A 15,724-nucleotide genomic window follows, 5' to 3' on the forward strand; every position below is an offset into this window, starting at 1 on the left:
TTGGATAGGGGTTCGGTTAGAGTTAGGATCCAGCTCTTTTGTGAGGACAGGGCTAGACTGTGGTTCAGGTTTATGCTGAGGTGTGGGGGACATCGACGGTGTCGGTCAGGTGTCAGGTCCAGGAACCCTGGGCGAGGGTTAGGTTTAGTGTTCAATATAGTGTACAGGCAGGTTAGTGTTCCAGTTAAACTGAGAACCCAGCTCTGATGTGAGGGTAATGGTGAGATTGAGCTGCAGGTTTACAGTGAGGTGTGAGTGATGTTGATGTTGACTGTGAGGGGTCAGGTCCAAGGGCAGGGATAGGGTTAGGGGTAAGTGTTCCAGAAGGTGTACAGTGAGGACAGCATTATGGTAAGAGTTAGAGTCAGGCTCTGTTGGGAGGGCGAGTGAGAGTATAAACTTCCTGGTTACAGTGAAGCGTGGGTGCTGTCGATGGTGAGAGTGAATGGTCTGGTGGAATGGCTAGGGCTAGGATTAGGGTTAGGTGTTCTGTAAGATGTACTGGCAGGATAGGTTTACTGTTGCCTTGAGGATCAGGCTCTGATGTGAGGGTGATGGTGAGATTTAGCTGCATGTTTACAGTGACATGTGGGAGATGTTGATGTTGACCATGAGGGATCAGGTCCAAGGCAGGGCTAGGGTTAGTGTTGGGTGTTCCTCAAGGTGTATGGGAAGGATAGCATAACGGTTGGAGTTAGGGGTCGGCTCTGATGTGAGGGCTATGGTGGGTATGACCTACAGGATTTCAGTGAAGCATGGGTGTTGTCAATGGTGATGGTGAGGGATCAGGTCTAGTGGCCAGGACTAGGGTTAGGGTTAGGTGTTCGCTAAGTTTTAGGGGCAGGATAGGATTATGGTTACAGTTAGAATTGGGGTCCAGCTGTGATGTGAGGGTGAGTGAGTGATTGTGTTTCAGTTTTACGTTTTGAATGGGGGTGACATTGAAACTGATGTTGAAGGGTCAGGTCAAAGGTCCAGGGCTAGGTTTAGGGTTAGAAGTTTGGTAAGGTGTATGGGCAGGATTGTGTATGGTTGCACTTAGGAAATGGCTATGATGTTAGGTCGAAGACAAGATTGAGTTTCAGGTTTACAGGGAGGCATGGTGGAAGGTCGAAGGTGACCATGAAGGTTCATGTGCAAAGGATGAGCTATGGAAAGGGTTAGATGTTTAGTAAGGTGTACTGGGAGGAAAGCATTTCAGTTATATTTAGGGTTAGGCTTTGATGTGAGGGCGAGGGAGAGATTGCACTTCAGGTTTACAGTGAAGCATGCATCACATCGATGGTGATGGTAGGGTTCTGGACCATGAGCCAGGGATAGGGTTAGATTTAGGTTTTCAGATAGGTGTTCAGGGGGAATACATTTACAGTTAGAGTTAAGATCCGGCTGTGATGTGAGTGCAGTGAAGTGGAAGGTACCCTGGAGCAGTGATCTGAAATGTGGACTGCAGCAGTACAGTGCAAAGAGCAATGGAATGGTGAAGTGGAGGCATGATTGGAGTAGTGCCATGGAGGCAGGATTGGAGCAGGGCACTGGTTGGAAGACAGGAGCAATGCAGCAGTGCCATGGAGGTAGGCCAGGAGCAGTGCAGTGGAGGGTGCACGGGAGCAGTGACCTGGAGTGCACACTGGAGCAGTGCAGTGAAAAGAGCACTGGAGCAGTGAAGTGGAGGCATGATTGGAGTAGTGCCGTAGAGGCAGGATTGGAGCAGGGCACTGGTTGGAGGACTGGATCAGTGCTGTGGAGGTGCACAGGAGCAGTGCACTGGAGGGAGCCCTGGAGAAGTGCACTACATGTATGACTGGAGAAGTTCAGTGGAAGAGCACTGGAGCAGTGTCATGGAGAGTGGAATGTAGCAGTGCTGTGGAAGGAGCACTGGAGCAGTTCAGTGGACGCAGGACTGTGTCAGTGCAGTTAAGGGTGCACTGGAGCACTTCCAAGGTGTTATGGCCCTGGAGAAGTACCATGGATGTCAGACAGGTACAGTGCAGTGTAGGGAGCACTGGAGCAGTGCAGTGGACTAAGCACTGGAGCAATGCACTAGAGGGAGGACTGGTGCAGTGCCATGAAGGGTGTACTGGATCAGTGAACTGGATATATGACTGGGGCAGAGCAGTGGATGTGCACTGGAACACTGCCATGGATGGAATACTGTAAAGCCATGGAAGCAGGAAAGGAGCAATGCAGTGGAGGGAGCACTGATACAGTGCACTGGGGTGAATTACTGGGGCAATGCAGTAGAGGGTACACTGGAGCAGTTACATGGAGGGACACAAGGAGCAGTGCAGTGGAAGGAGTACTGGGGCTTTGCAGAGGAGGAAGCAAGGGGAAATAGAGTGGAGGGAGAATTGGAGAAGTGCAGTGGAGGGGGAATGGAGCAGTGCAGTTGTGTGAGCAATAGAGCAGTTCACTAGACGGAGAACTATAGCAGTGCACTTTATGTATGACTGGAAAAGTGCAGTGGAGGTGCACTAGAGCAGTGCCATGGAGGTAGCCCAGGAGCTGTGCAGTGGAGGGAGCACTGGAGCAGTACAGTCTAGTGAGTACTGGAGCAGTGCTGTGGAGGCAGGATTGTTGCAGGGCACCCGTTGGAGGACTGGAGCAGTGAATTTGTGAGTGCGCTCTAACACTGCCATACTGGGAGCACTAGAGCAGTGCTGTGGAGAGAGCACTGGACCAGTGCCATGGAGGTAAGTCAGGGATAGTGCAGTGTAGTGTACATGGCAGCAGCGACCTTCAGGGAGGACTGGACAAGTTCAGTGGAAGGAGCACTGGACCAGTGAATTGGAGGCATGACCGGAGCAGTTCCATGAAGGCAGGATTGGAGCAGGGCACTGGTTGGAGGACTGGAGCAGTGCAGTGGAGTGAGACCTGAGGCAGTGCAGTGAAGGAAGCACTGGTACAGTGTGTTGAAGTGGGCACTGGAGCAGTGCACTGGATATATGACAGGGGAAGTGCAGTGGAGGTTCACTGGATCACTGCCGTGGAGGGAAGACAGTAAAGTCATGGGGGCAGGAAGGAAGGGAGGACTGGAGCAGTGCAGTGAGGGGAACTACAGAGCAATGCACTGTGTGAGGTACCGTAGCATGCAATGGAGGGAGCACTGGAGCAGTGACATGGAGGGAGACAAGGAGCAGTGCCGTGTAGGCAGGATTGGAGCAGGGCACTGGTTGGAGGACTGGAACAGTGCAGTGGAGGGAGCTCTCTTGAGCAGTGCACTGGGTGAAGTACTGGGGCAGTGCATTGAGGGAGCACTGGAGCAGTGCAGTGGATGGAGGCAAGGAGCAGCAGAGTGGAGGGAGCACTGGAGCAGTGCATTAGAGTGGGGAATGGAGCAGTAATGTGTTGTAGCACTAGAGCAGTGCACTGGATGTATGATTGGAGCAGTGCAGTGGAGGAGCACTGGAGCAGTGTTGTGGAGGGTGGACTGGAGCAATGAAGTGGAAGGAGCACTGGAGCCGTGAAGTGGAGGCATGACTGGAGCAGTAGAGGGTGCACTTGAGTACTGCCGTGGTTGGAGCAGTGGGGCAGTGCCATAGAGGTACGCCAGGTGAAGTGCAGTGGAGGGAGCACTGGAAAAGTGCTGTGGAGGGAGCAATAGAGCTGTGCAGTGTATTCATTAATGGAGCAATGCCATGGAGGGAGGCCAGAAACAGTGCAGTGGAGCGTTTGCAGGAGCAGTGACCTGGAGGGTGGACTTGAGCAGTGCAGTGGAGGGTGCATGGTAGCAGTGACTTGAGTGGTAGATGGTAGCTGTGCCATGGAGAGAGCCCTGGAGAAGTATAGTGGTGTCATGAATGGAGCAGTGCTGTGAGGGAGGTGAGGTGCAGTGAAGTGGAGGGTGCATGGGTGCAGTGAAGTGTAGGCATGACTGGAGCAGTGCCACGGAGGCAGGATTGGAGCAGGGCACTGGTTGGAGGACTGGAGCAGTGCAGTGGAGTGAGGTCTGGGGCAGTGCAGTGGAGGGAGAACTGGTACAGTGCCTTGAAAGGGATATTGCACTGGATATATGACTGGGGAAGTGCAGTGGAGGTGCACTGGAACACTGCCATGGAGGGAAGACTGTAACCCCATGGGGGTGGGAACAGAACAATGCAGTAGAGGGAGAACTGGAGCAGTGCAGTGGAGGGAGCTATGGAGCAGTGCATTGGGTGAAGTACTTGGGGAGTGCAGTGGAGGGAGCACTGGAGCCGTGCAGTGGAATGAGGACTGGAGCAGTGCCGTGGAGGCAGGATTGGAGCAGGGCCCTGGTTGGAGGACTGAAGCAGTGCAGTGGAGTGAGGTCTGGGGCAGTGCAGTGGAAGGAGCACTGGTACAGTGCATTGAAGGGGGCACTGGAGCAGTGCACTGGATATATGACTGGGGAAGGACAGTGGAGGTTCACTGGAACACTGCCATGGAGGGAAGTCTATAAAGCCATGGTCACATCAGAGGCGGTTCCTAACTGTAACTATACACAATCCAGCCCATACACCTTAGCAAATACCTAACCCTAGTCCCAGCACTGGCCCCTTGACCTGACCCCTCACCATCAGTTTCAATGTCACCACCATCAAAACGTAAAGCTGAAGCACAACCTCGCACTCACCCTCACATCACAGCAGGACCCTAACTCTAACCGTAATGCTATCCTAACTGTACACATTCTGGAACACCTAATCCTAACCCTAGCCCTGCTGTTGGGCCTGACCCCTCACAATCAACATTATCATCATGCACAACTCACCATAAACCTGCAGCTCAATCTCGTATTCACGCTCACATCAGAGGCAGATCCTAAGTGTAACCACAACCCTATCCTGTCCGTACACATTACCAAACACTAAACCTAACCCTAGCCGAGGGCCCCTGGACCTGACATCTGACTAACACCATCAACATCCCCACGCCTCACCATAAAGCTTCACCTCAGCCTCACCCAGGTCCTCACATCACAGCCAGATTCTAACTCTAACCACAACTCTATCCACCCTGTACACTTTACCGATTACCTAACCTTAACACTACGCCTGCCCTTGTCCTTTAACCCTAATGGTCAACATTGATGTACACCACGCCTCACTGTAATCATGAACCTCAATCTTGCACTCACCCTCACATTATAGCAGGTTCCTAACTGTAACTGTAACACCATCCTGACTGTCCACCTTATCGAACTCCTAACCCTAACCCTAGCCCTGGCCACTCAACCTGACACCTCAATGTCACCATCGACAACACCCACGCTTCATTGTAACTCTGAAGTTCATACATGCGCTCGCCTTCATGTCAGAGAAAGACCATTACTCTAATCATAACTCAATCCTCGCCAAACACCTTCTAGAACACCTAACCCTAATCCTAGCCCTGGCCCTTGGACCTGACATCAACCATAACTCACAGGAAATCTGTAGCTCAATCTCGCCCTCACCCTCACATCAGAGCTAGATCGTCACTCTAACCATGACCCTATCCTGCCCATACACATTAATGAACACTTAACCCTATCCCTAGCCCTGACTCCTGGACATGACTCTCACCATCAATTTCAATGTCACCTCCGCCAAATCATAAACCTAAAACACAATCTCACACTCAATCTCACATCACAGCTGGACCCTAACTCTGACCAAAACCCTATTGCCCCAGTACACCATCCTGAAAACCAAACCCTAACCCCAGCCCTGGCTCTTGGGCCAGACCCCTACCATCACCATCGATGTCAACCATGCCTCACTGTAACACTATAGCTTAATCTCGCTGTCGCGCTCACATCAGATCCGGATCCTAAATGTAGTCATAAACCTATCCTGCCCATACACCTTACCAAACACCTAACCCCAACCCTAGCCCTGGCCACACAACCTGACCCCTTACCATCACCATTGACAATACCCATGCTTCACTGTAACCCTGAAGTTCATACCAGCACTTGCCCTCACATCAGAAATAGACCTTTACTGTCACTGTAACTCTATCCTTCCCATACAACATCTGGAACACCTAACCCTAACCCTAGCCCTGGCCCTTGGAGATAACCCCTCATGGTGAACATCGACATCAACCACAACTCACTGTACACCTGTAGCTCAATCTCGCCCTCACCCTCACATCACAGGCAAATCCTTACTGTAACCTTAACCCTTTACTGCCCATACATATTACCAAACTCTTAACCCTAAACCTAACCCTTGACCCTGAACCTGACAACTCACTGTCAGTTTCAATGTTACCCCCACCAAATCGTAAACCTGAAACACAATCTCGCACTCAAGCTCACATCACAGCCGGACCCTAAATCTAACCAAAGCCCTATTCATGTACACCTTCCATACACCTAATCCTAATCCTAGTCCTGGCTCTTCAACCAGGCCCTATCATCACCATTAATGTCACCCATGCCTCATTGTAACACTGTAGATCAACCTCACTGTCACCCTCACATCAGAGAGAGATCCTAAATGTAACTGTAACCCTATCCTTCTGGTACACCTCACTGAACACCTAACTATAACCCAGCCCTGGCCACCCAAGCTGAGCCCTCACCGTCACCATCAACAACACCCATGCATCACTGTAACCCTGAAGTTCATACCCACACTTGCCCTCACATCAGAGCCTGACCCTAAATGTAACTGAAATGCTTTCCTCCCAGTACACCTTACCGAACACCTAACCCTTCCTGTAGCCCATCATTTGCACATGAATCCTCATGCTCATCTTCGATATTCCACTATGCCTCATACTCTCGCACTTGAATTCACATCACAGCCAGTTCCTAACTGTAACCATACACAATCCTGCCCACACAACTATTAGAACTCCTGACCCTAAACTGAGCCCTGGACCCGACTCCTCAATATCAGTTTCAATGTCACCCTCATCAAAACGTAAAGCTGAAACACAATCTCGCAGTCACACTCACATTACAGCCAGACCCTAAATCTAACTGAAACCCTATCCACCCCCATACACCTTCCTGAACACCTAAACCTAACCCTAGCCCTGGCCCTGGGCCTGAACCCTCACCATCAACATCGACATCACAAACAACTCCCCATAAGTCAGTAGCTCAATCTCGTCCTCAGCCTCACATCAAAACCAGATCTTCACTGTAACCATAAACCTATACTGCCCATACACATTGCTGAACACTTAACCCTAACCCTGGCCGTGGCAACTGAACCTGACCCCTAACCTTCAGTTTCATTGTCACTGCTGCCAAATCATAAACCTGACACATAATCTCACAGTAACTCTCACATTACAGCCAGACCCTAAATCTAACCGCAACCCTATCCACCCTGTACACTTTATCGAATACCTAACCTTAACCCTAGCCTTGGCTTATGGGAAAGACCCCTACCATCCCCATCGACATCACCAACGCATCACTGAAACACTAGCTCAATCTCTCTGTCGCCCTCACATCAGAGCTGGATCCTAAATGTAACCATAAACTTATCCTTCCCCTACACCATACCGAACACTTAACCCTAACCCTAGACCTGGCCCCTAGACCTGACCCCTCACCATCACCATCAACAATACTCATGCTTCACTGTAATGCTGCAGTTCTTGCCCACACTTGCCCTCACATCAGGGACCATCCCTTAGTCTAACTGTAACTCTACCCTCCCCAAACACCTTCTGGATCACCTAACCCCAACCCTACACTGGCCCTTGGGTTCATCTCTCACCATCAACATCGACGTCACCCACAACTCATGGTAAACCTGTAGCTCAATATCAGCCTCAACTTCCCATCAGAGCCATAACCTCACTTTAACCGTAACCCTAACCTGCCCATGACCATTCCCAAACACTTAATCCTAACCCTAGCCCTGGCGACTGGAAAGACCACTCACCATCAGATTCAAGGTCAACCCCGCAAATCTTAAACCTGACACAGAATCTCCCATTCACCCTCACATCACACCCGGATCCCTGTACACCTTAATAAACACCTATCCCTTATCCTTGCCCTGCTCTTGCAGTTTATCCCTAATGGTCAACATCAATGTCCACCATGCCTCCCCGTAATCCTGAGCCTCAATCTTGCCCTCACACTCACATTAGAAAGGGTTCCTAAGTGTAACCATAAAACTATCTTGAACATACCATTTTTCAAACTCCTAACCCTAACCCTAGACCTGGAACATGGACCTTGTTACTCACAGTCATCATGGATATCACCAAGAGCTCATAGTAACACTGAAGCTCTATCTCACCCTCACACTCACATCAGAGATGGTTCCTAACTCTAACCGTAAACATGTCCTCCCTGTACACTTTCTGAAAACCTAACCCTTACCCTAGCTCTGGCTCATTGTACAGACCCCTACTGTCACTATCGACGTGACCCATGCTTCACTGTAAGCATGAAGTTCAATCTCTCCCTCACCCTCACATCAGAGCCAGATCCTCAATGTAATCATAACCCGATCCTGCCTGTACCCAATACCGAACCCTAAACCTAACCCTAGCCCAGGGCTCCTGTAGCGGACACCTGACAGACACCATCAACGTCCTCATGACTCACCATAAAGCTGAACCTCAGTCTCACCTTCTTCCTCACACCAGAGCTGTATACAGACTCTAAAGAAAACTCTATCTACCCTGTACACCATACCGAACAGTTAACCCTAACGCTACCCCAGCCCTTTCACCTTGTCCCTAATGGTCAATATTGAAGTCCACCACGCCTCCCCATAATCCTGAACCTTATTCCAGCACTCACCCTCACATTAGAGGCAGTTCCTAACTGTACACGTAACACTAACCTGACCGTACACCTTATCAAACACCTAACCCTAACCCTAGCCCTGGACCTTGGACCTCCTCCCTCATGGACACCATGGATATTACAAATGTCTCATAGTAACACTGAACCTCTATCCCAACCTCGCCCTCATATCAGAGCTAGATCCTAACTGTAACAGTAAACCTATCCTCCTTGTACACATTATGGAATGCTTAACCCTAACCCTAGACCTGTCTCATGGACTAGACTCCTACTGTCACCATCGACATCATGCATGCCTCACTGTAACACTGTCACTCAATCTCACTGTCGCCCTCACATCAGAGGTGGATCCTAAATGTAACCATAACACTATCCTGTCCAGACACCTTACGGAACACCTAACCCTAACCCTAGCCCTGGCAACACGACTTGATCCCTCACCATCACCATCGACAACATTCATGCTTCATGGTAACTGGGAAGTTTATACTCACACTTGCCCTCACATCAGAGCTGGACTCTAACTCTAACCATAATGCTATCCTTCCCATACACCTTCTGGAACACCTACTAACCCTAGCCCTGCCCTTCGACCTGACCCCTCTTGGTCAACATCAACATTACCCACACCTCACTGTAAACCTGCACCTCAATCTCTACATCGCCCTCATATCAGAGCCGGATCCTCAGTGTAACTGTAACCCTATCCTACCCATACACATTACCGAACACTAAACCAAATCCTAGCCCAGGGCTCATGGACCTGAAACCTGACCGAGAAAACCAACATCCCCCATGCCACAGCATAAACCTGAACCTAAGTCTAGCCCTCATCCTCACACCAGAGACAGATCCTAACTCTAACTGAAATCCTATCCAACCTGTACAACTTACTGAACACTTAACCGTAACCCTAACCCTGCCCTTTCACATTATCCCTAATGGTCAACAAAGATGTCCACCATGACAACCCATAATCATGAACCTTAATCCTAGCCCTCACCCTCACATTAGAGCAGGTTCCTAACTCTAAACATAACACTATCCAGACTGTTCTCCTTATCGAACACCTAACCCTAACCCTAACCCTAACTCTGGACCTTGGACCTCATCCCTCATGGTGACCATGGACATCACCAACACCTCACAGTAACACTGAACCTATATCTTGCCTCACATCAGAGCCAGATCCTAACTCTAACCATAAACATGTCCTACCCATACATCTTTCTGAAAACCTAACCCTAACCATATCTCTGGCTAGTGGTCCAAACTCTAACCATCACCAATGACATAACCCATGCTTCACTGTAAGCCTGAAGTTCAATCTCTACCTCGCCCTCACATCATAGCCTGACCCTAAAGGTAACTGAAACCCTTTCCTCCCAGTACACCTTACTGAACACCTAACCCTAACCACAGCCAAGCCTTTGTACCTGAGCTGTCATGGCCATGTTCAACCTTCCAGCAAGCCTCCCCATAAACCTGAACCTCAATCTCACCCTCGATCTCACATCAGACCTGGATCCTGACTCTAACCAGAAACCTATCTACCCTGTACACTTTATCGAACAGCTAACCCTCACCCTAGCCCTGGTCCCTGGACCTGACACCTCTCCATCAGTTTCAATGTCACCAATGCCAAATCATAAACCTGAAACTGCATCTCACGCTAACATCACAGCTGGACCCTAACTCTAACCAAAATGGAATCACCCCCATACACCTTCCTATTCACCTAATCCTAATCCTAGCCCTGGCTCATGGACCATAGCCCTACCATCACCATTGGTGGCACCCATTCCTCAATGTGACACTGTTTCTCAATCTCACTGTCACGCTCACATCAGAGCCATATCCTAAATGTAACCATAACCCTATCCTGCCCATACACCTTACCGAACTCCTAATCCTAACCGAGCCCTGGCCACTAGACCTGAACTCTCACCAGCACCATTGACAACACCACACTTCACTGTAACCCTGAAGTTAAGACCCGCACTTGCCCTCACATAAGAGCCAGTACCTAACTCTAACCATAATGATATTTTCCCCATATACCTTCCAGTTCACCTAACCCTAAGCCTAGCCCTGCCTTGGACATGACCCTACACAGTCAACATCAACATCACCCACACCTCACCATAAACCTGCAGCTCAATCACGCAGTCACCATCTTATTAGAGCTGGATCCTCAGTGTAACCATAAGCCTATCCTGCCTGTACTCATTACCGAACACTATACTTAAACCTAGACCCAGGCTCCTGGACATGACACCTGACTGACACGTTCAATGTCCCCAATGCCTCAGCATAAATCTGAACCTCAGTCTTGCCCTCATTCTCACACCGAGCCAGATGCTAACTCTAAATGAAACCCTATCCAACCTGTACAACTTACTGAACACTTAACACTAACCCTAGCCCTGCCCTTCCACGTTATCCCTAATGGTCAACATTGATGTCCACCATGCCTCCCCATAATCCTGAACCTCAATCCAAGACCTCACCCTCACATTTGAGCTGGTCCTTATCTGTGAATGTAACACTATCCTGACCATACACCTTATCGAACTCCTAACCCCTACTGAAGCCCTGGACTTGGGCTTCAACCCACATGGTCACCATGGATATCACCAATGCCTCACAGTAACATTGAGCCTCTATCTCACCCTCACCCTCACATCAGAGCTGGTTCCTAACTCTAATCATAAAGGTAGCCTCCCCATACACCATTCTGAAAACCTAACCCTCACCCTTAGCTCTCGCTCAGGGTCCAGACCCTAGCCATCACCATCGACGTGACCCATGCTTCACTGTAAGCCTGAAGTTCAATCTCTCTTTCCCCCTCACATCAGAGCCTGACCCTAAATGTTATTGAAACCCTTTCCTCTCATTGGACCTTACCGAACTCCTAACCCTAACCCTAGCCCTGTTCCCTTGAGGTGACCCTTCTCCATTGGTTTCAATGTCACCTGTGCCAAATAGTAAACTGGAAACAGAATCTCACAATCACCCTCACATCACAGCCGGACCCTAATTCTAACCAAATGGTATCACCCGCTTACACCTTCCCAAACTAACCCTGAACCTAGCCCTGGACCTTGGACCTCATCCATAATGGTCACCATGGACACGGATATCACCAATGCCTCAGTCACACTAAACCACTATCTCGCCCTCACCCTCACATCAGAGCCGGATCATAACTGTAACTGTAAACCTATCCTCCCTGTACACATTACTAAACACATAACCCTAACCCTAGCCCTGGCTCATGGACCGTACCACTACCATCAGCGACAACATCACGCATGCCTTACTGTAACATGGTAGCTCAATTTCGCTGTCCTCCTCACATCAGAGCTGGATCCTAAATGTAACCATAACCCTATCTTGCCTGGACACCTTACCAAACACCTAACCCTAACCCTAGCCCTGGCCACTCAATATGACCCCTCATTGTCACCATTGACAACACCCACACTTCACTGTAACCGGGAAGTTTATACTCACACTCATCCTCACATCAGAGGCAGACTCTAACTCTAACCATAGTGCTATCCTCCCAGTATACCTTCCAGAACACCTAACCCTAACCCTAGCCCTGCCCTTGGACCTGACCCCTCACGGTCAACATCAACATCACCCACACCTCACTGTAAGCCTGCAGCTCAACCTGGCCGTCGCCCTCACATCAGAGCTGGATCCTTAATATAACCATAACAGGATCCTGCCTGTACTCAGTACTGAACCCTAAACCTAACCCTAGCCCAGGGCTCCTGTACCTGACACCTGACTGACACCACTGACATCCCCCATGACTAAGCATAAACCAGAACTTCAGTCTCGCCCTCTTCCTCACACGAGAGCCGTATCCTAACTCTAACCGAAACCCCATCCAACCGGTACACTGTACCTAACACCTAACCCTAACCCCAGGCCTGCCCTTTCACCTTTCCTTACTAATCAACATTGAAGTCCACCATGCCTACCCATAATCCTAGACCTTAATCCCAGCCATCACCATCACATTATAGCCAGTTCCAAACTGTACACATAACACTATCCTGACAGTACACATAATCGATCATCTAACCCTAACCATAGCCCTGGACCTTGGACCTCACCTGTCACAGTAACCATGTATATCATCAATGCCTCACAGTAACACTGAACCTCCTTCTCGCCCTCACCCACACATCAGAGCCTTATCCTTACTATAACCATAAAACTATCCTCCTTGTACACCTTCCAGAACACTTAAACCTAACCCTAGCCCTGCTCTTGAACCTGAGCCTTCATACTCAACATCAACATCACCCACACCTCACAGTAAACCTGCAGCTCAATCTCGCCATCCCTCTCACATCAGAGCTGGATCCTCAGGGTAACCATAAACCTATCCTCCCCGTACATATTACTGAACACTTAACCCTAAACCTTGACCTGACTCATGGACCAGAACCCTACCATCACCATCAACATCACCCATGCCTCACTGTAACAGTGTAGCTCAATCTTGCTGTTGCCCTCACATAAGAGCCGGATCCTAAATGTAACCATAACCCTATCATGCCCAGACACCTTAACGTACACCTAACCCTAACCCTAGACATTGCCACATGACCTGACCCCTCACAATCACCATCAACAACACCCATTCTTCACTGGAACCGAGTAATTTATATTCACACTCCCCCTCACATCAGAGCCGGACTCTAAGTCTAAGTGTAATGCTATCCTCCCCGTACACCTTCCACAACACCTAACCCTATCCCTAGACCTTGCCAACCTGCCCTTGGATCTGACCCCTCAAGGTTAACATCAACATCATGCACACCTTACCGTAAACATGCAGCTCAATTTCGCCGTCGCCCTAAGATCAGAGCTGGATCCTCAGTGTAACCGTAACCCTATTCTACCCATACACATTACTGAACACTAAACCTAACTCTAGCCCAGGGCTCCTGGACCTGAAACCTGACTGACATAATCAACGTCCCCATGCCTCAGCATGAACCTGAACCTCAGTCTCACCCTCGTCCTATCACCAGAGCCAGATCATAACTCTAACCAAAACCCTATCCAACATGTACACCTTACTGAACACTTAACCCAAACCCTACCTCTGCCCTTTCACGTTATACCTAATGGTCAACATCGATGACCACCATACACCCCTATAATCCTGAACCTCAATCATAGCCCTCACCCCCACATTAGAGCTGGCTCCTAACTGTAAACATAACATAATCCTGACTGTACACCTTATCGAACTCCTAAACCTAACCCTAGCCCTGGACCTTGGACCTCACCCCTCACAGTCACCATGGAGATCATCAATGCCTCACAGTAACACTGAATCTCTATCTCCCCCTCACACTCACATCAGAGACTTATCCTTACTGTAACCATAAAAGTATCCTCCTGTACACCTTCTGGAACACTTACCCCTAACCCTAGCCCTGCCCTTGAACCTGAGCCCTCACACTCAACATCACCCACATCTCACAGTAAACCTGTAGCTCAATCTCGCTGTCCCCCTCACATCAGAGCTGGATCCTCAGTGTAACTGTAAACCTATCCTCCCTGTACACATTACTGAACAGTTAACCCTAACCCTAGCCCTGGCTCACTGACTGGACCCCTAAAATCACCATCGACATCACCCATGCCTCACTGTAACGGTGTAGCTCAATCTCGCTGTTGCCCTCACATCAGAGCCAGATGCTAAATGTAACGAAAACCCTATCCCGTCCAGACACCTTACCAAACACCTAACCCTAACTCTAGACCTGCCCTTGGATCTGACCCCTCACGGTCAACATCAACATCACACACAACTCACCGTAAACCTGCAGCTCAATTTTGCCATCGCCCTCACATCAGAGCCAGATCCTCAGTGTAACCATAACCTTATCCTACCCATACACATAACCAAACACTAAACCTAACCCTAGCCCAGGGCTCCTGGACCTGAAACCTGACTGACACAATCAACATACCCCAAGACTCAGCATAAACCTCTACTTCAGTCTCGCCCTTGTCCTCACACCAGAGCTGGATCCTAACTCTAACTGAAACCCTATCCAACCTGTACACCTTACTGAACACTTAACCATAACCCTAGCCGTGCCCTTTCACATTATCTCTAATGGTCAACATCAAAGTCCACCATGCCTCCCCATAATCCTGAAACTCAATCCTAGCACTCACCCTCACATTAGAGCTGGTTCCTAACTGTAAACATAACACTATCCTGACCATACACCTTATCGAACTCCTAATCCTAACCCTAGCCCTGCACCTTGGACCTCATCCCTCATGGTCACCATGGACATCACCAATACCTCACAGTAACACTGAACCTCTAACTCGCCCTGGCCCTCAATTCAGAGCTGGATCCACACTCTAAACACAAATGTGTCCTTCCCGTACACCTTTCTGAAATCCTAACCCTAACCCTAGCTCTGGCTTGTGGTCCAGACCCCTACTGTCACTATCGACGTGACCCATGCTTCACTGTAAGCCTGAAGTTCAATCTCTCCCTCGCCCTCACATCAGAGCCTGACCCTAAATGTAACTGAAACCCTTTCCTCCCAGTACACCTTACCAAACACCTAACCCTAATCGCAGCCCAGCCTTTGTACCTGAGCTGTCATGGTCAACTTTGAACTTCCAGCATGCCTCCCCATAAACCTGAACCTCAATCTCGCCCTCGACCTCACATCAGACCTGGATCATAACATGAACCAGAAACCATTCTACCCTGTACACTTGCCCTAACCCTTGCCCTGGCCCCTTAACCTGACCACTCTCCATCAATTTCAATGTCACCCGTGACAAATTGTAAACCTGAAACAGAATCTCTCACCCACCCTCACATCACAGCTGGACCCTAACTCTAACCGAAATGGGATCCCCCCTGTACACGTTCCCCTTTCACCTAACCCTAATCCTAGCCCTGGCTCATGGACCAGATCCCTACCTTCAACA

This window comes from Manis javanica, chromosome 5, assembly GCF_040802235.1.
Source record: "Manis javanica isolate MJ-LG chromosome 5, MJ_LKY, whole genome shotgun sequence".
In the NCBI taxonomy this organism is placed as follows: Eukaryota; Metazoa; Chordata; class Mammalia; order Pholidota; family Manidae; genus Manis; species Manis javanica.